This window comes from Octopus sinensis, linkage group LG15, assembly GCF_006345805.1.
Source record: "Octopus sinensis linkage group LG15, ASM634580v1, whole genome shotgun sequence".
Taxonomy (NCBI): Eukaryota; Metazoa; Mollusca; class Cephalopoda; order Octopoda; family Octopodidae; genus Octopus; species Octopus sinensis.
Genome location: NC_043011.1, coordinates 38762542 through 38782999, shown reverse-complemented (window position 1 = coordinate 38782999; position 20458 = coordinate 38762542). Strand labels below are relative to the sequence as shown.

The following is a 20458-nucleotide window of genomic DNA, read 5'->3' as shown; positions in this document are numbered from 1 at the left end:
TATATAATACATACAGACACACACACGCGCGCGCGCGTGCACACACACATACACACACATACACACACACACACTCATACTTACATATGTGGGCATATATGTACATCTCTCTCTCTTAATCTATCTGTATTTCTCTCTCTCTGCATATCTATATGCATACATGTATATTTATGCATCTGTATATGCATTCATATATCTATCTATCTATCTATCTATCTATCCGTATGTCTGTCCGTTTATCTATCTATCTATCTATCTATCTATCTATCTATCTATTTGTCTATCTATCTAACCGTCCGTCTATCTGCCTGTCTATCTATGTATATATCTATCTCTATCTCCCTCTCCCTCTCTCTTTATATATATAGGTGTATGTATGTGTGTGCGCGCATGATTATCCAGATATATATATATATATATGTATATACATATATATAAGAGAGAGAAAGAGTGACAGAAAGAGAGGACATAGTTACACACATATATATATATATATATGCATATACATATGTAATATATAACCCACACAAACACACACTTACAGATACTCGCACGCACACTCACGAACTCATTCATCCAAGCACACACACACACACACACACACACGCTTATACCAATGTCCTTAAATCTTTTCGCGTATTTAAACTTGGCACAGCTTTCCCCAGCAATGCTAAAACTATGCATATGAACAAAATAACTTTTTATATTATTACAGCGCATAGTACAGGAATATAGTTTAAAATTATTCTTTATAGTATATAATATTATCGACAAACTCCCGCTGTTGAGCTGTGGCCAGATTCTGTGCAGGTATACTTAGATTTTAAAAATCTATTTCAACAAATTTATATATTAGTAAAAGCCTTGAATTCTTGTGTGAGGAAAATTATTATTTTTTTCAATATTCTCATTTAATATTTATTCTGCAAGTTTTCGGATGTGAACTTGTGTGTTGAAAGAGATTTTGTTGTATCTCGGGAGGGCCATTATACCAATAATAAGCACACACGTTGCTCCAGTGTCACTTCTATATTATTCAAATGGTTACTACTTACTGAAGTTAATCCTGAGTAGAGAAAATATGTCATTGAAGAGGTCGCGATTGTTTACGAAAGGACTTTCAAAAATACAAATTTTGGGGTCGATGTAACCGACTTAATCCGTTTGTCTGTACTTGTTTGTCCTCTCTGTGTTTAGCCCCTTGTGGGTAGTAAAGAAATAGGTATTTCGTCTGCCGCTACGTTCTGAGTTCTGAGTTCAATTCCGCCGAGGTCGGCTTTGCCTTTCATCCTTTCGTGGTCGATTAAATAAGTATCAGTTACGCACTGGGGTCGCTATAATCGACTTAATTCGTATGTCTGTCCTTGTTTGTCCTCTCTGTGTTGAGCCCCTTATGGGTAGTAAAGAAATAGTTATTTCATCCGTCGTTACGTTCCGTGTTCAAATTCCGCAGAGGTCGACTTTACCTTTCTTCCTTTCGGGGTCGATAAATTAAATACCAGTTGAGTATTGGGGTCGATCTAATCGACTGGCTCCTCCCCCTAAATTTCAGGTCTTGCGTCTATAGTAGAAAGGATTATTACTCTTGTATTTATATTTTCTTGCTCTTTAAGGCAGCGAGCTAGTAGAGCCGTTAGCACGCCAGATAAAATGATTAGCAGCATTTCGTCCATTTTTACGATCTGAGTTCAAATCCCGCCGAGGTCAAGTTTGGCTTTCATCTTTTCAGTGTCGATAAAATAAATACTGGTTAAGCACCGAGGTTGATGTATCGCCTTTCCCCCTCCTTTAAAATTACTGGCGTTGTATCAAGATTTGAAACCAGTATAACCCCGGTATTTTGCTCCTAGCATGGCGTGGCATGCCTGATCTATGAGCACCGGAATCTCAAACATAAACATCCATATTTTCGTTATCAGCAATTACATTGTTAGTGTATAATTCTTTATCTAAGAGTGTCGGATGTGATTTGAGGGAAATCCGGCTACCGTCAGTAGTATATCGAGAGTAGAGAGGCTTTTTAAAAAATCTTTGGTTTGTTCTTATTCTGACTTAAGTGAGACGTGTGAAGGCGCGTGGCTTGTGGTCAGCATATTCGGCTAACAATCATAAGGTCATGATTTTGATTCCCGGCAGCGGGGTGTGTCCTTTCGTAAGACACTTTATTTCACGTTGCTCTAGTCCACCCGGCTGGCAAAAATGAGTCGTACTTTGTAATTCAAAAGGCCAATCTTGTTACATCCTGTATCATGTTGAATCTTCCTCAACAATAACTTGAATGGTACGCATGTCTGTGGAGAGCTCAGTGCACGTTAATTTCACGAGCAGGTCCATTCCGTTGATCCGATCAACTGGAAGACGGATCTCGGATCAACTGGAAAACTTTCCAGGCAAGGTGGTTCAGATTAAACATTGAATAAAGCTCTTTTCTACTATACTCACAAGGCCTGAAATTTGGCGGGGGAGCGAACTAGCTGATTACATCGATTGCAGTGCTTATTTTATCAGTCCTGAAAATATGAAACGCAAAGTCGACCTCGGTGAAAATTGAACTTAAAACATAAGCGCCAACAAGAAACTCTTATAAGCATATTGTCCGGCGCGGAAGTGATTCTGTCAGTCCGCCGCCATTTTTGTTTTAAATGATAATCGTTACTTTCGCCGCAAGGCCAGCTATTGAGAGGGAGGGAGGAAGAGATTAGCTGCATTAAATTGACCCCTGTACTTGACTAGTACTTTGTATTAAATAACGCCATTTGTAAACAAACATAAGTTTGCTTTCGAAAATTTGAAATGTATTGTAGAATAAGTAAGGAAGATATATTTTTCAGCGCGTAAATACTGATAGAACGACATATATACGATAAAGTCATTTTAGGGCAGAAAACTTTGCCAACAAACTCTTCTGCTCTAAAGCGATTTTATCCTATATATGCTGTTCTATCAGTTCTTACGCGTTGAGAAATATATCTTTTTACTTTTTATATTAAATACTTCAGAAGGAGTAAAGAAAAGGTTGAACTTGGCGGAAGTTGAGCTCAAAAGCTAGAGAAGCCCTTGACACGCAGGCCACATTCCTAGCGCCCCCCCCCCCCAACTAACCATCACAGAGAGATACGTCTTTCTGAAGCAAATTCAAAGCAACTGTATATCAAAAATAAAACTTAAACGTAGGCGTTGAAGTGGCTGTGTGGTAAGTAGCTGCTTACGAACCACATGGTTCCAGGTTCAGTCCCATTGCGTGGCACCTCGGGCCGACCAAAGCCTTGTGAGTGGATTTGGTAGACGGAAACTGAAAGAAGCCCGTCATATGTATGTATGTATGTATGTATGTATATATGTATGTATGTATGTATGTATGTATGTATATATGCATGCATGCATGCATGCATGTATGTATGCATGTATGTATGCATGCATGTATGTATGTGTGTGTATATATTTGTGTCTCTGTGTTTGTCGCCCCAACATCGCTTGACAACCGATGCTGGTGTGTTTACGTCCTCGTAACCTAGCGGTTGGGCAAAAAAAGACCGATAGAATAAGTACTCGGCTTACAAAGAATAAGTCCTGGGGTCGATTTGCTAAACTAAAGGCGGTGCTTCAGCATGGCCGCAGTCAAATGACCGAAACAAGTAAAAGAGTAATGAACCCATTATTTTGTTGATTTTATAAGAATCGTTACCCCAGTATCGCCTCACCTTTCTTCAACGCCCCCTTGGAAGTTTACATCGCCCCGCCAGGAGGGCAATACCGCCCACTTTGGGGAGCATTGGTGTAGATTGTTAAGCAACGGTCTAATCCTTTTGCCAACCGGCTGCCTTAAATGTTGGATAAAGTTTAAAAATAAAGTTGGCTAAGATATTTTTCTCTTGACATTTTACCATTTAAAATGATATTTATAAAAACTTCTCTTTGGCATAAGTCCTTACGTTTCATCTCGTTGCTGCCATTTGACTCCGGGTTATGAGTCGGGCACCTTAAGTACACAAGCATGTTAAACATAGAAAATATGGAAGTACATATATTCTTTTTATTCTTTTATTCTTTTACTTGTGTCAGTCATTTGACTGCAGCCAAGCTGGAGCACCACATTGAAATTGTTTTTTATCGAACAGTTCGACCTCAGTAGTTATTTTTAAAGCTTAGTAATTATTCTATCGGTCTCTTTACCGAACCATTAAGTTACGTGGAAGTAAACACACCATCACCGATTGCTAAGCGATCATGGGGGTGGGATAAAAACAAACACAAAGACACATACACATATCTATCTATCTATCTATCTATCTATCTATCTATCTATCTATCTATCTATCTATCTATCTATCTATCTATCTATCTATCTATCTATCTATCTATCTCTCTGTCTGTCTGTCTGTCTGTATACTTTAAAAATACATACATCACAGGGAGACAACGGCTCTATACCTTCGTAAACTTGTTTGAAAAATTTGTGCTCTTTCGTTCTTTAACCCTAAGGTAGCTGTGGTCGAGCTGTGTGTCAGGCGTTCTCAATTCTCTCCATTTTGTGATGTAATTAGAGATAAAAGCTGTTGCTGTCTGGATAGTTGTCTGAGTAGAGTCACCATCGTTGGTTCGTAGGTAAAATCTTAGAAGTTAAGTGAAAAGTACATCCATGACAGCTGCAGTTATATTAATTTCCCGTCAACGGAGCTTGATCTTAAGGTCACTTTGCTTAGCTGTATGATCGACATCTTCACATCGCCCCCTTAATAAATACACAACGTAGCTTAGCTAATAGATACTATCTATGCTCCAAAGGACAACACGATTTAGCCGTGTTAAATATGTATTTACTAGACAAAATCACAAGATTTCTTTATCTTTCATTTCTAGTTATCTCGTACTGTGTCATACTTACCTTAATTGACATTTCCAATAATTGCACTGTTATGCAAATTAGGCAAGCCAGTTTATTTAGTTCTGTCAGCGTGCGCGTATGCTGTTAACAACTATCTCTTTCTTTACTACCCACAAGGGGCTAAACACAGAGAGGACAAACAATGACAGACAAACAGATTAAGTCGATTATATCGACCCCAGTACGTAACTGGTATTTATTTAATCGACCCCGAAAGGATAAAAGGCAAAGTCGACCTCGGCGGAATTTGAACTCAGAACGTAACGGCAGACGAAATACAGCTACGCATTTCGCCCGGCGTGCTAACGATTCTGCCAGCTCGCCGCCTTCGCTGTTAACAACTATCATCTATTCTTTCCCCTGCGATTTGGAATGAGCGATGGACCTTTGCTTAAGCTTTAGCAAAAGCCGAACCCAGAAAGAGAGATTGACTTCTCATTCCAGCAACAGCGATAAAAGCCTTTGCAATAAGCACAATATCTTATCTTTGATAACAAGACTAAATTCAAGCGTACTTTAAAACTATGTCCATTCCTAAGTTTATCTCTAATTTCTAATTACCTCATTGTTGCAAGTCTATAACTTCTTGATAAGTATTTGTCGTTGCTAAAACTTCCACTATCACACTAATTAGATAAACCAATTTAGTCTTAGTTGGATATGCATTCATTATAGATAACAATAAGCCGCTATTCAATCCTTGATCAGAAAGACACGCGATTTCTGATGAAGCTTTATTAAATGCTGAAACTAGTCAGATTGATCTTTATTTCCTGCCTCAGAGAAGAAGAAAAGCAATATTAGATTCAAGCTCTGTGCTTCACTGAGGATTAAATTGTGCTTAATATAAAGTAAACAGAGTTGGAATGGTGTCTAACACAGATAGATTTACGAATATGGCATTAAAAAAAAAATGAGACCGAACCATTTAGTATCAAATCTATCAGACATCGATCAGTTCATTGCATATCCAAATAAAGTCAATGTCGGTTCATTTGCATAGGATATTTTTTCCCGGCGTTGAGTAAGAAATTGGAGGAAATGTAGCATAAAATTGAACATTTATTTGATTAGATATCAATAGAGTGATTCTGAAAGCTTCCGTTTTCACGAGAAGTTAAAATGTCTGTCGTCAGTGCTTTATGTTTACAAACAACCAATGTTTAACAAGTCGAATGTATTCAAATTAGCCTTATTACTTCAGTGAGCTAAAGACAGTTGTGGTTTGTAGTTCAGAGTCTTGGTCACTTATATTTGTATGACGAAACTCTTCAATTAATAAATCTTCAATGCAGATAACATTTGTAAAATGTAGTTTTCAATAAGGCAGGGAATGAACTCAATTTTCCTTATCGACTACATTAGCATTTGATTGACCTGTTTGATTTTTTCTTTCTTTATTTGCATTACCCTTGCCTGTTAGCCTGACTTGTTAGAGTGTCAGACAAAATTAATTGTGGTATCTCCTTCGGAACTTTACGTTCGGAGATCAAATCTCACTGATGTCCACTTTGTCTTTCATTTCACAGAGGACGATAAAATAAAACAGGAGCCTACTAATTGTGTCGATTTAATCGACTAACAATCTTCCGAGGAAAGTTTCAATGCTACTAACTTTACGTACGCCTAATTTAGTATTAAATACTACTACAAAACTTTTTTCCCTTCATAGTTTTAATATTGCTCCGTGTAAAAGTCGCGCTTCAGTTCTTTTCAGTCAAAATATAATATAATATAGTTTTAACCGAATGTGCATTTATTATGCATAACTTTTCGATCCTTGATCAGAAATGCACAAGCGATCTCTGATGGAGCTTTAGATACTGAAACTAGCCAGATTGATCCTTATTTCTTGCTTCAGAGAGAGAGAGAGAGAGAGAGAGAGAGAAACAAGCTTAGATTTAAAATCCGTGTTTCACAGCAAGGCTTACGTTGTGCTTATTAAAAAGAAACCTCTTATTTGGCATTAATAACTTAGTAATTTTTTTTTCCTTTCATAGTTTTAGCTTTGCCGCGTGTATAAGTCGCACCCCAGATTTTTCAGTTAAAATCTTATAAAGGTGGTATTGGAAACAATTATCATTAAACAAGACAAAGCGTGCGAATGTCGTTGTCAGGACGGATGAATGTGACTAAACTTGGCAAAGGTCAAAGAATATCTAAGAACTGAGAAGTGAATAAACAAAGAAAGTCGCTTAGAGATTAAGACTGAAGAATGTCATACTGATACATATCAACAACAGCTTGGTAGATTGGTTAGAACACAAGTAAATTACGTGTACACAAATCATACTGTAAGTAGAAAAACTTAAAGAACGTATATTTTTGTAATATTTAAAAGATCTTACTTGTGTAAAGTAGATACAATATGCTACATACACGAGAGAGAAAATTATGATTAAAAAAATGAACTGATAAATCGAATAAAAATATTTAAATTCAGATCAGATCTGAAAAGAAGGAATTTGGATAGTAATTGAGGTGTATAATAGAGGAAGATAAAGATTGAGAGTACAATTGAAATGAATAAAAATGTTTTTGTAAATTTAAGTTCTATAGCAGTGTTCTCAATATGTGTTTTTGTTTTATTATATGTTATTTTGTAAAGGCGGTGATCTGGCAGAAACGTTAGTACGCCGGGCGAAATGCGTGGCCGTATTTCGACTACCGTTACGTTCTGAGTACAAATTCCGCCGAGGTCGACTTTGCCTTTCATTCTTTCGGGGTCGATAAAATAAGCACCCAGTTACGCACTGGAGTCGATATAATCGACTTAATTTCATTTGTCTGTCCTTGTTTGTCCTCTCTGTGTTTAGCCCCTTGTTGGTAGTAAAGAAATAGTAATAGGTATTTCGTCTGCCACTACGTTCTGAGTTCAAATTCCACCGAGGTCGACTTTACCTTTCATCCTTTCGGGGTCGATAAATTAAGTACCAGTTACGCATTGGGGTCGATATAATCGACTTAATCCGTTTGTCTGTCCTTCTTTGTCCTTTCTGTGTTTAGCGTCTTGCGGGTAGTAAAGGAATAGGTATTTCGTCTGCCGTTACGTTCTGAGTACAAATTCCGCCGAGGTCGACTTTACCTTTCATCCATTCGGGGTCGATAAATTAAGTACCAGTTACGCACTGGAGTCGATATAATCGACTTAATCCGTTTGTCTGTCCTTCTTTGTCCTTTCTGTGTTTAGCCCCTTGTTGGTAGTAAAGAAATAGTAATAGGTATTTCGTCTGCCGCTACGTTCTGAGTTCAAATTCCGCCGAGGTCGACTTTACCTTTCATCCTTCGGGGTCGATAAATTAAGTACCAGTTAGGCACTGGGGGCGATATAATCGACTTAATCCGTTTGTCTGTCTTCTTTGTCCTTTCTGTGTTAGCGTCTTGCGGGTAGTAAAGGAATAGTATTTCGTCTGCCGTTACGTTCTGAGTACAAATTCCGCCGAGGTCGACTTTACCTTTCATCCATTCGGGGTCGATAAATTAAGTACCAGTTACGCACTGGAGTCGATATAATCGACTTAATCCGTTTGTCTGTCCTTCTTTGTCCTTTCTGTGTTTAGCCCCTTGTTGGTAGTAAAGAAATAGTAATAGGTATTTCGTCTGCCGCTACGTTCTGAGTTCAAATTCCGCCGAGGTCGACTTTACCTTTCATCCTTTCGGGGTCGATAAATTAAGTACCAGTTAGGCACTGGGGGCGATATAATCGACTTAATCCGTTTGTCTGTCCTTCTTTGTCCTTTCTGTGTTTAGCGTCTTGCGGGTAGTAAAGGAATAGGTATTTCGTCTGCCGTTACGTACTGAGTTCAAATTCCGTTGAGGTCGACTTTGCCTTTCGTCCTTTCGGGGTCGATAAATTAAGTAGCAGTTGCTTACTCTGGTCGACTTAATCGACTAGCCCTCTCCCCCAGAATTTCAGGCCTAGCGTCGAAAAGAAAGTGTTATTTTGTAAAAATGACTTTTGTTTCATTGTAGAGCATGGCGTATAAATTTATTGATTTCGGAATGCTGTCCTTTTTATATATTCAGCGTATTATAAAACATATAAATTCAACCGGTAGTCATTTCAAACGCTACCTTATTATACAAGTCCAGCTTAACAATTCTTCTACAGTCCAGCTTAACAATTCTTTCCCTTTAATGCATTCGTGAAGTCTATAATATTACATGCTTTCGTAATATATTTTTTGTCCGAGGCTATAAAAATTTCAGTCTTGTAATGTATGCAGCCCCACGCACATGTGTGTGTGTGTGTGTGTTTGTGTGTGTGTGTGTTTGTGTGTGTGCGTCTTACATGTTCTCTGCATTTGACGAAGCCATAAAAGCAGCTGCTCATAAGTTCATTAGCAGAATGCTTATCTACGAGCTGGAAATATCAGAAGCATCATTCAGAATTCAGAACACCCCAAATTCTCAAAAGTGTCAGATGTCACTTGTAATACGTTTTATATGCGTCTGAAAAGGATGAAATAAAATCGTTGATGGGCTTACGTTGTTCGTTTTGGGTATGCTTTTCGGTAAAATTATACTTTGGAACATAATACTTGAGAATTGTTCCCCTTAAATTTCGTAAACCCAAACACTCATAAGTCCGAGTCTTAACTCGGTTATCATGATATATTAATGACTTGGATTATATCGTGCACCTCTTAGCTACATACCAGTCCTTGCAGGATTAACACCCCAGCTATCTGCGACGATTTTATCTCAATCGAAGGAGGGGGGCTTTCTCCGTCCGGGTTGCAGATCTGTGGAATAAGCTGCCGGACGAGATAGTGAAGATGCCGACGACCGCTCGGTTCTAAGTCTCTCTTGACCAGAAATGGCCTGAACTCTTTGCATGAACACCCCTGTACATAACTCCATGTCCCCCTACATGGCCTTGCTTTTTGCTTTTTGAGTCAAAAAATTAACTTAACTTAACTTAATACTGGAAGTCATTTACAGGTGAGAGGACAGGAACAATGTGAAATGGGATGTCTTGTTCAAGAACACAAGACACCACCCGGTTCAGGAATCGAACTCACGTTCTAAACACCGACCTCATGATTGTGAGTATAACACTCTAACCAAAAGGCGACGCACCTTCACATTTTAGATTTGGTTACTGTTATATTTATATAAAAGATGTTAAGTTAGCAGAAATGATAGATTGCTGAATTAACAACTTTTCAGTATTTAGAGATTTTCAGTGGAAATTCAAACGAAATTGAGTTTTCGTTCGATGGAGACAGAGTAAAGTGAGAATTTAGTATCCCTTGGTTTTATAAGTGAGTGTTTATTTCATCGGATTTATAGAGAAACAGGATGTGAATGCTACTGTTGAATTGGTAATAACTGACAAAACTAGTCGAATTGTGCTTGTTTTTCTGATATGTTATTCTGTATTTTAACCAAGGGTTTGATTTCACATAACACGGCTAAATGAGTTTATTAAATATACACAGGTAAATTTATCTATAAATATACACAAGCACATTGACATTACTTTAGCAAATATATCTACATATATATATAATATTATTAGTGAATTGAAGAAATGGAGTTGAACGAAGATTGAACAGAAATCGTTTTATTGCATTCTACACGTGTTTCGAAAGCCACAATTTACCAAATTCCGATTGAATAAGGAGACCATATTGTGTCTTTCTCTTCAGGAAGAAATAGGAATTCCGTTGGCAAAAACAAAAACAGAACAGAGGCGCAGCAAAACAAATCGAACGAGGCTCCTAAGAGCCCATGGCCAAACTGTTTATCAATGTATGTTGAAATCGGGTGGTGGGTGCGTTGAAGATTTTAACAGGTCAGACAGCGGTAATTCCGGTGGGTGAGAGCACGGGGTGCGTAGATGTTCTTTGTGACCGAGACTAAGGTTCTGACTATTTAAAGAATATTAGGTGTATTATATGGGGCGAGACAAAATCTACTTAGAAACATGTGTGTGTGAACTGTTCTATATGTGCGCGGCCGCAAGTTAAATATTTTATGTGTGCGTGTGTTCGTCTAATCATGCCTTGTCAAAGAAACCCCCCGTCGTCAAAACAAAACACCATTCGCCTACTGGGAGTAATTCCCCTTGCAATGGTTTTGATTAATCTGCAACAAGATTATTCATCTTTCTATTTCACAAAATACATATATATATATATATATATATATATATATATATATATATATATATATATATATATATATCCACATACATACAAACATACATAAATAACCACATATATATATGTACATAATTTAGAGAAAAACCTCTATTAAGCAATTCAATAGTGAAAGACGTAATTCACACCATATAGAGAAAACAGTATTATAAAAATCAATAAAGTACATAAACAATAAATAGTAAATAGTAGCAAATTGACTACGCGCGTTTCTTGGTTATATTTTCAAAAAGATAATAATGATAAAATCAATTCGATTTAAAAATTAAATCGATCTAAAATTAATTCTATTTAAAATATAGTCACTCATCAGGTCTAAAATAAAATAATAATAATAATAATAATAATAATAATAATAATAATAATAAATGTACGTATCTTAACTTATAATAATTATTAAATAAATATAGAAAATACGAGTTTTAACAATAAACAATCGAAAAACCTTTAACAATATTACTTAAAATATAACCATAACATATCTTATCGAAGAATTTCTGTTAACTAAAAATTTTAAACGTACTACGTAGAACTTGGCGTTTATAAGAAATATATCGCGTGAAAATATGGCGTAAAGAAAAATTATAGATTAACTAGATAGAAATATGTATTTAAGCTGTTAAAATGACAAAATGCATTTTAGCTGTGAGAATAAGAAAAACCACACACACACACATATATATATATGTACGACGGGAGGATCAGTTAATTACTATTTCATTCAACATATTCCCTTCTCAGATTCACTCACTTATTGCAGCGGTCCTTCAGTTTTTCTTAGCCCTGTAGAAGAACTCGGAAGGTTAGGTCTCTAACCAGGCCTCTCGTGATACACTTACAACCAGGAACTTTTCAACACCCCTTCGTATAAGAAGCGGTAAGATAATAAAGGTTATTATAGATTCTTATAAACATACATACATACATGCACGAGTGTTTATGTATGTATGTTTGTATGTATGTATGCGTATATATTTACTAAACGCTGAAGACGCGTGGCTTAGTATTTAGAGTATTCGGCTCGCGGTCGCGGGGTCGCGAGTTCCATTCCCGGCGGTTCGTTGTGTCCTTGAGAAGACACTTTATATCACGGTGCTCCAGTTCACTCAGCTGGCAATAAATGAGTAGTGTCTGTATTTCAAGAAGCCGGCCTTGTCACATTCTGTTTCACACTGAATCTCCCTGGGAAGTATGTGAAGTGGTGCGCGTGTCTGTGGAGTGCTCAGCCACTTGCACGTTAATCTCACGTACAAGCTGTTCCATTGATCGGATCAACTGTAACCCTCGTCTTCGTAAGCGACGGAACCCCAGTTTCTTTCATTTTATTTTTACTAAACAACTGGTAATCCGCTTGTGTATAATTATAGTTAAATTTAAGTTTATTAAAAAAAAATCATTTAGCCATATATGGGAAATCATGTAACGCATGTTCTTTTGTCACTCTTCTACTAACACACATATATACATACAGTAGCATCCACCCTTAGGGGTTAGCCATATTCAAATGGCAAATATACGTCACTATATATATATATATTATATATATATATATATATATATATATATATATATATATATATTATATATATATATATATATATATATGGCTCAGTGGTTAGAGCGTCGAGCTTACGATCGTGAGGTTGTGAGCTCGAATCCCGGACCGGGCTGCGTGTTGTGTTCTTGAGCAAGGCACTTTATTTCACGTTGCTCCAGTTCACTCAGCTGTAGAAATGAGTTGCGACGTCACTGGTGCCAAGCTGTATCGACCTTTGTCTTTCCTTGGATAACACTGGTGGTGTGGAGAGGGGAGGCTGGTATGCATGGGCGACTGCTGGTCTTCCATAAACAACCTTGCCCGGACTTGTGTCTAGAAGGGTAACTTTCTAGATGCAATCCCATGGTCATTCATGACCGAAGGGGGTCTTTACCCTTTATATAAATATATACGCTCATACACATGCTTACACCTACACATACATACATACATACATACATACATACATACATACATACATACATACATACATACATGATGGCTGCCCCTTCGTTATCTAGTATGGCCATTGTACGAAGCTTAACTGTTATTGTTGTGATCGCTAAATGTCTTGTACAGAATTGGCAGCTAAATCCTTTACCGGCAATAGTACATACATACACACACACACACACACACACACACACAAACACACACACACACACACACACACACACACACACATATATATATATATATATATAGGTAGATAGATATGTATGTATGTATGTATGTATGTATTTAACAGCTATCACTTTTGCAACAAAGCCTCCTCTATTCAGCATAATAGGGAAACCTCCACAAACCCCAAGCTGTTTCTATTGAATAATATTTAACTTTCTAGCTGAGATTTTGAATAATTTCTTCCGTCAAATATCAAAATCATTTCAATAAATGATCGCCATTTTCGCATTTCATTCTACATTCTAATGTTTTATTCAAAATGAGACCGAATTTCAATTGACTTTTTCGGTATTAGTTTAATTTAGCATTCCTCAATAATAACCACATTTCCACAGATCTCTTTCAAACGTCAAGAGTTTGTTAAATTATTATTTATTATTATTATTATTATTATTATTATCATATTATTATTATCACTGTCGTTGTATAATTATAGTAGTTACCAGCTTTGTTGTTATTGTTGCTTCCATTGTTGTTGTTCTTGTGGGTTTTACGATTTAGCGTGGAATATTGAATAATACAGAAAGCCTTTCATCGACAGACGATTTGCAAAAGTGGTGAGCTGGCAGAATCGTTACCGCACCTGGTAAAGTGCTTAGTGGCATTTCGTTCCTCTTAACTTGCTGAGCTCAAGTTCTTCCGAGGTGGAATTTGGCTTTTGTCTTTTTGGGGCCGATAAAGAAAAAAATACTAGTCGAGCATTGGGGTTGATGTAATTAATTATTCTCCTCTCCCCAAATGTCAGGCCTTTTCCCTATAGTAGTTTAGATTATGAAACTCTTTACTAAGGTGGCAAGATGGCAGAATCGTTAGCACGCCGGAAAAAATGCTTAGCGGCATTTCGTCCGTCTTTACGTTGTTCTGGCTCTTTATATACTGAGTTCAAATTTCGCAGAGGTCGAATTTACCGATGATCCTTTGGGAGTCGATAAAATAATCACCAGTTGAACACTGGTATTGATGTAATAGACTTACCCCTCCCCCGAACACGCCAGCCTTGTGCCAGAATCTGAGAACATTCTTTGCTGTAATTCTTACCTGACTTTTTACATTCTGCAAGAAAGTAGTGAGCTAACAGAATCGTTCAGCACGCCGGGCAGAATGTTTAACGGTATTTCACCCATCTTTACGATTTGAATTGAAATTAAACCGAAAACGACTTTACCTTTCATCCTGTCAGAGTCGAGGAAACAACTACCAATCAAGTATTAGGATGAAATCGACTCAAAATTTCAGGTCTTGAGCCTATAGTAGCGGCCATGTTCTTTTCATTCTGTCTTTAAATCCAGCCGAATTCGATATTGCATTTGAACTTTTGAATCGATAAGATAAAGTGCCATTAATTTCCTGGAGTAAATGTAATCGACTTCCCTCCATCATCCAAAGTTACTGTGCCAAAATTCGAGAGAATTATTAGCATTAATAGGAGCTAAATCGATGTGCTTGCGGAATCTCTAGTGCGTTCATATTTCAAAAATAAGACGTCAACTGCCTTTCGTCCTTTCTTGGATTCAATAAAATAAAGTACCAGTCATTTAATGGGGTAAATGTAATTGACTTGCTTCCACCATCTAATGTTGCCGGTTGTGCGAAAATTCGAGAGAATTATTAGCATTAATAGGAGATAAAGTGATGAGTTGGCGGAATCTTTAGAGCGGCGAAACCTTTCGTTCATATTTCAAAAATAAGACTTCAGCTGCCTTTCATCCTTTCTTGGATTCAATAAAATAAAGTACCGGTCATTTAATGGGGTAAATGTAATTGACTTGCCTCCACCATCTAATGTTGCCGGTTGTGCGAAAATTCAAGAGAATTATTAGCATTAATAGGAGATAAAGTGATGAGTTGGCGGAATCTTTAGAGCGGCGAAATCTTTCATTCATATTACAAAAATAAGACGTCAGCTGCCTTTCGTCCTTTCTTGGGATCGATAAAATAAAACGCCAATCAAATGCTGTAGTCAGTTTTATTGACTAAACCCTCCGCTCTTAAAATTGTTACCCTGGTACATAAATCACAATTTGTTATTGCAGCAACTTACATTGTCAGTTTAAAATCAATGGAAATTGATCTGGGCAAATATGGAACTCATATCAATGATATTAGAAATTTAATGTCACAAATAAGAGGATATGCGACCATTTCCAGTCTTAACTCCTTCTCTTTCTCTTCGTCTCTCAATATCTAATATATCGGCAGTGCCAACGGACTAAAACTATTTTCCATTTTAATAACACCTTAATATAGTTATTTCTGTTTGCACACAGGAAAATGATGCGCCATTCTATATGAACAGAACCCTGGAAGGTATTGGAATATATGAATATTCGTCTTCGTTACTATTCCTTTTTAATTAACCATTTATTTTAATTTGCATAATAATTCTCCCCAAATTGATTTCATTTTCAAAAATATATCTCCAGTGAAGTTGCATAATTTGCGAAGTCCTAAAGCAGAATAAATAGATTGCTATTCGCTATGATTAATTTACAAATCTGAAACTGTGAATTTTAAAAATATAACACATATTTCCTTCTAGAATATAGAATATGAAATAAAGGCGTTATAGTAATGGAAATCTGATTGTATTAAACGGTTCTTGGTCTTCTTTTGTCGTGTGGATGGCGGTGTTCTTGGTATTTGAAACTAAAGGATAGACTGTAAATGAAGGGAGGGGAGGGGAGCGAACAGAAAGAGAGAGAAGGAGTGAAGAAGAGAGAAAGAGAGAGTGGAAGAGGGAAGAAAGAAGAGGAGAAATGAGAGGAAGGGAGATGAGAGAAAGAAAACGTTAGAAAGGAAATGAAGAAGAGTGAGAAACAAAGAGAGAGAGGGAGAAGACGAAGGGGAGAGAGGAATAGGGGAAGCGAGGAGAGGTGAGAGGAAGATGGGAGAGAGATGTGAGTGAAGGAGAGCGAGGAAGAGGAATAAGGAAGAGGATATAGAAAAGAAGGGAGAAAGAGAGAGAGAAAGAGAAGTGAGAGACGGGGAAAGAGAAAGAGGAAGAGGAAGAGGAGAGAGGAAGGGAGAGACGGTCAGAGAGAAAGAGGATACAACAAGATAAAAACATGATTTAAAACAAGATAAAAGGAAAATAAGGCCAAAACAAGATAATTGCTTGTATTTCGTTGTAATACACTACCCAATTAGTATTAAAGCTTTACGAGTCAATATTTTGTTTCACCTGGTGTTAGCAGTGCGATGTTGTCATTTTAAAGATTGATCAGTTATTTCTTCCATGTTTCAGTTTTGAGATTGCGGCCATGCTGGGGCGCTACCTTGAAGGATTTTTAGTCGATCGAACCGATCCTAGTATATTTTTTAAAGGCTGGTATTTATTCTATCGGTGGTTTTTTGCTTACCCTCTAAGTTAATGGTATGTAAACACACCAACACCGGTTGTCAAACTGTGATGGAAAACAAATACAAACACAAAGACACACACACATGCACATACATATAAAGATGGGCTTCTTACAGTTTCCTTTTACCAAATCTACGTACAAGGCCGACTAAAGTCGGCCCGAGGCTATAGTACTAAATCACTTGCCTAAAATGCCACACAGTAGAACTGAACCCGGGACCATGTGGTTATGAAGCAAGCTTCTTATCACAGAGCCGCGCCTGCTCCTCTCCACTTTTATCTCTTTTACTTGTTTCAATCATTTGAGTGTGGCCATGCTGGATCACCGCCTTGACTCGCGCAAATCGACCCCAGGACTTATTTTGTGGAAGCCTAGTACTTATTCTATTTGTCTGTTTTGCCGAACCGCTCAGTTACAGGGACGTGATCACATCACCATCGGTTGTCAAGCGATGTTGGAAGGGGGGTAAAAAACACAGACACACAAACACACACAAACACACACACGCACACACACACACACACACTCACACACACACATATATATATACATATATACGACGGGCTTCCTTCAGTTTCCGTCTACTAAATCCACTCACAAGGCTTTGGTCCTCATCAGCACTCCGCTAATGACTCCGAACACACTGCTTATATAACCACCACATATAGCAGTGTTAAGTATTTGAACATACCAATTTACGCATTAGACGCATTCCTGGGGCTGGGACGTAAATATTAAAGATTTGTAGGTACGTGGTACTTCTTGGATGAAACACGATATACTATAAGGTACAGTAAATGCTTTTCATAAGTCAGTACCACGTTCTATTACGCCAGCAGTGTTCGTACATTATTTTGTTAAGATCATCTCTTCAGATAATCTATAGAATTTACAGCCCGCACTGACTTTTGCTACAGCGTTTCGTTTCGAGACGTCGAATGTAAATAAGCAATGTGATCAAACACAAAAGAGGGTAATGAGCAAAGGTGAGCACTGTTAATCGAAATGTTAACTTCGATAACCGTTAGGAAACAATTGCAGCGTGTTTATAAGCCATTTAAGAAACACACAAAAACCGTTAGATTCACTTCAACATTTAAATTTAATTTGTCAAAATATTTTCGTCGCTCTGAGACTGCGACCTCTTCACTGAGAAAATTCTGTGCTGAACAGGTCGCGATCTCAAAGCGACGAAAATGTTTTGACAAATTAAATTTAAATGTTGAAGTGAATCTAACGGTTTTTGTGTTTCTTAAATGGCTTATAAACACCTTCCACGCTGCAATTGTTTTCGTTCCAGCACACGATCTCAAATCAGGTCACTTGTTATGCAAATACATCTCCGTAATGATCGACTCCAGTAATGTTATGGTTGATCGACTCCAGTATGTAACTGGCACTTAATTTATCGACCTCGAAAGGATGAAAGGTAAAGTCGACCTCGACAGAATTTGAACTCAGAACGTCAAGACATACGAAATACCTATTTCTTTACTACCCACAAGGGCTAAACACAAAGGGGACAAACAAGGACAGACAAACGGATTAAGTCGATTACATCGACCCCAGTGCGTAACTGGTACTTATTTAATCGACCCCGAAAGGATGAAAGGGAAAGTCGACCTCGGCGGAATTTGAACTCAGAACGTAGCGGCAGACGAAATATCGCTAAGCATTTCGTCCGGCGTGTTAGCGATTCTACCAGCTCACTGCCCAATGCCCCTCCGACGTAAATTCTTTTCTACTCTAGGCACAATGCCTGAAATTCTTGGTCAGGAGGCCAGTCGATTAGATCGACCCCAGTATGTTACTGGTACTTAATTTATCGACCTCGAAAGGATTTGAACTCAGAACGTAGCGGCATACGAAATACTGCTAAGCATTTCGTCCGGCGTGCTAACGTTTCTGCCAGCTTGCCGCCTTAAGCCTCCAATGTATATTACCAGAATAAATGAATTAAAACAGAAAAAGAAAAGACATTTGCTTTTGTTTGATAGTAACTTTTGTTAGTTTTGCAATTCTAATTGGCAATAATGATTACTTTTAAAGTATGCTTGACGTGTAAGATTTTTATGAGTAAAGACATGCAAAGTTGATATGTTTATACATCTGCCAAAGGAAACGTATAAACGTCACCTATATTGCTATTTCTTTGGTTGTTTATATTTCCATGTGTTTTGTTTCATTAATATTCCACGTCAGCCCTACTGAAGAAGAAATTTTTTTTTCAACAAACAGCTGACTATTAGAAAGCATTGTTATAAATTAACAGTGCACATATTCTTTTTATTGGTAGTTTGTTACTACTAAATTTTAGTACTTCTCTATGACGTGATGTGTATTTCAATTTTAAAATAACGTAGATGATTAGTTTTTCAAAATTTAGCTGCCTCTTTGAACTGCATCTTCATTAGTTTAACACTATTAGAATTAGATTTAGCGCAGGAATATCCGTGTGGTAATCAACTTCGTTTCACAGCATCTGATTTCTTCAGTATTCGACCCTACAACGCAAATGTCTTCGACTAAAACATAGCGCTGTCCAATGCGCAACGCAGTCACTGATCATAATTGTTTTAAGATAAGGCAAACGGCTTTAAAATCTGCTCGAATCTTGCAGGGGTACCGCTTTGATGATGTGGTGGAATAAATCAACCAAGTGCATATCTCTTTCGAATTTTCGACTGAAGAAGATTAAGGAGACAGAAACGCGCCTGACCGTCCGCTAGAAGGAGACACTAAGCAGATATGGTATTTTCACACTATTTATCTTAAGCAAGAATTTTTTTCTTTACGGTAGCTACAGTGAATTCGTGTCTGTAGTTGAAATATCACACAAACATATTTTGATTAACCTAAAGTCCAGTTACTCTTCATCAGTGATTTACGCTGATGCCATTGCGTGTTATATATATATATATATATATATATATATATAATATATATATATATATATATAATATATATATATATATACATATATACATATATACATATATATACATACATACATATATACATATATATATACATATATATATATATATATAAAAGGTATAAATATCCAAATGCGAATATTTTTATAGATATTATTATTGTTATAATTATCTGTGGTATATATTAATAATTGATAACAACAACAATGATATATGTGGTTGCAGGCATTATGATAAATATGAATGTATGTATGTATGTATGTATGTATGTATGTATATATGTATGTATGTATGAATTCACTTCAGATGACTCAAAATATCTGATGCGCGAACTTATTCTCTGCCCACGAAACTTCACTGCTTCAGTGCTAAAACAAATGCTTCTCGATGTGGAAGTCTTCCTTACCACCAAATCAGTCATCGCTCATTTTTGCATAGGTGCAGAAAGAATTTTGTTTGTCATTTAGCTCACCTGCTTCAAGCACAGTCAACTGCTTTTGTTGTCGGATACTCATAAGGCGCAGTTGCAGTATGACCATAAGTTTAAAAATGTAACTTGGCAACCAAGGTTTCATTCCCCTCTGTAGTATATTGGGCGAACGTCATTTTCTCTAGCCTCACGTCGAACGTAACTTATGAGTGAAATTGGGCAGGCGGAAGCTGTGGATAAGCCTGCCGGGTGGAGCGGATTGTACCTGTAATTTAAACGATACAGCCTGCATCATGCTAATTCTGCTTGAGGATTACGTTAAACGTCTCTGGAACACACATGTAGGGGCAGGCAATTGAATTGATCAATATTCATCGTCGATATCGAGGATCAACCACTACATATTACATCCCTCTCCTTACAACAACAACAACAACAATAATAATAATATTAATAA

General features: G+C 37.2%; 1 long non-coding RNA gene across 1 annotated transcript; it reads left to right on the top strand.

Annotated features, from left to right (window-relative positions):
- Nucleotides 1-2141: 2141 nt before the first annotated feature.
- On the top strand, nt 2142-12350 carry LOC118766431. The gene is made up of 3 exons (XR_005002363.1): nt 2142-2171; nt 7137-7140; nt 12178-12350. It is a non-coding gene; the product is annotated as an uncharacterized LOC118766431 (long non-coding RNA).
- Nucleotides 12351-20458: the final 8108 nt, after the last annotated feature.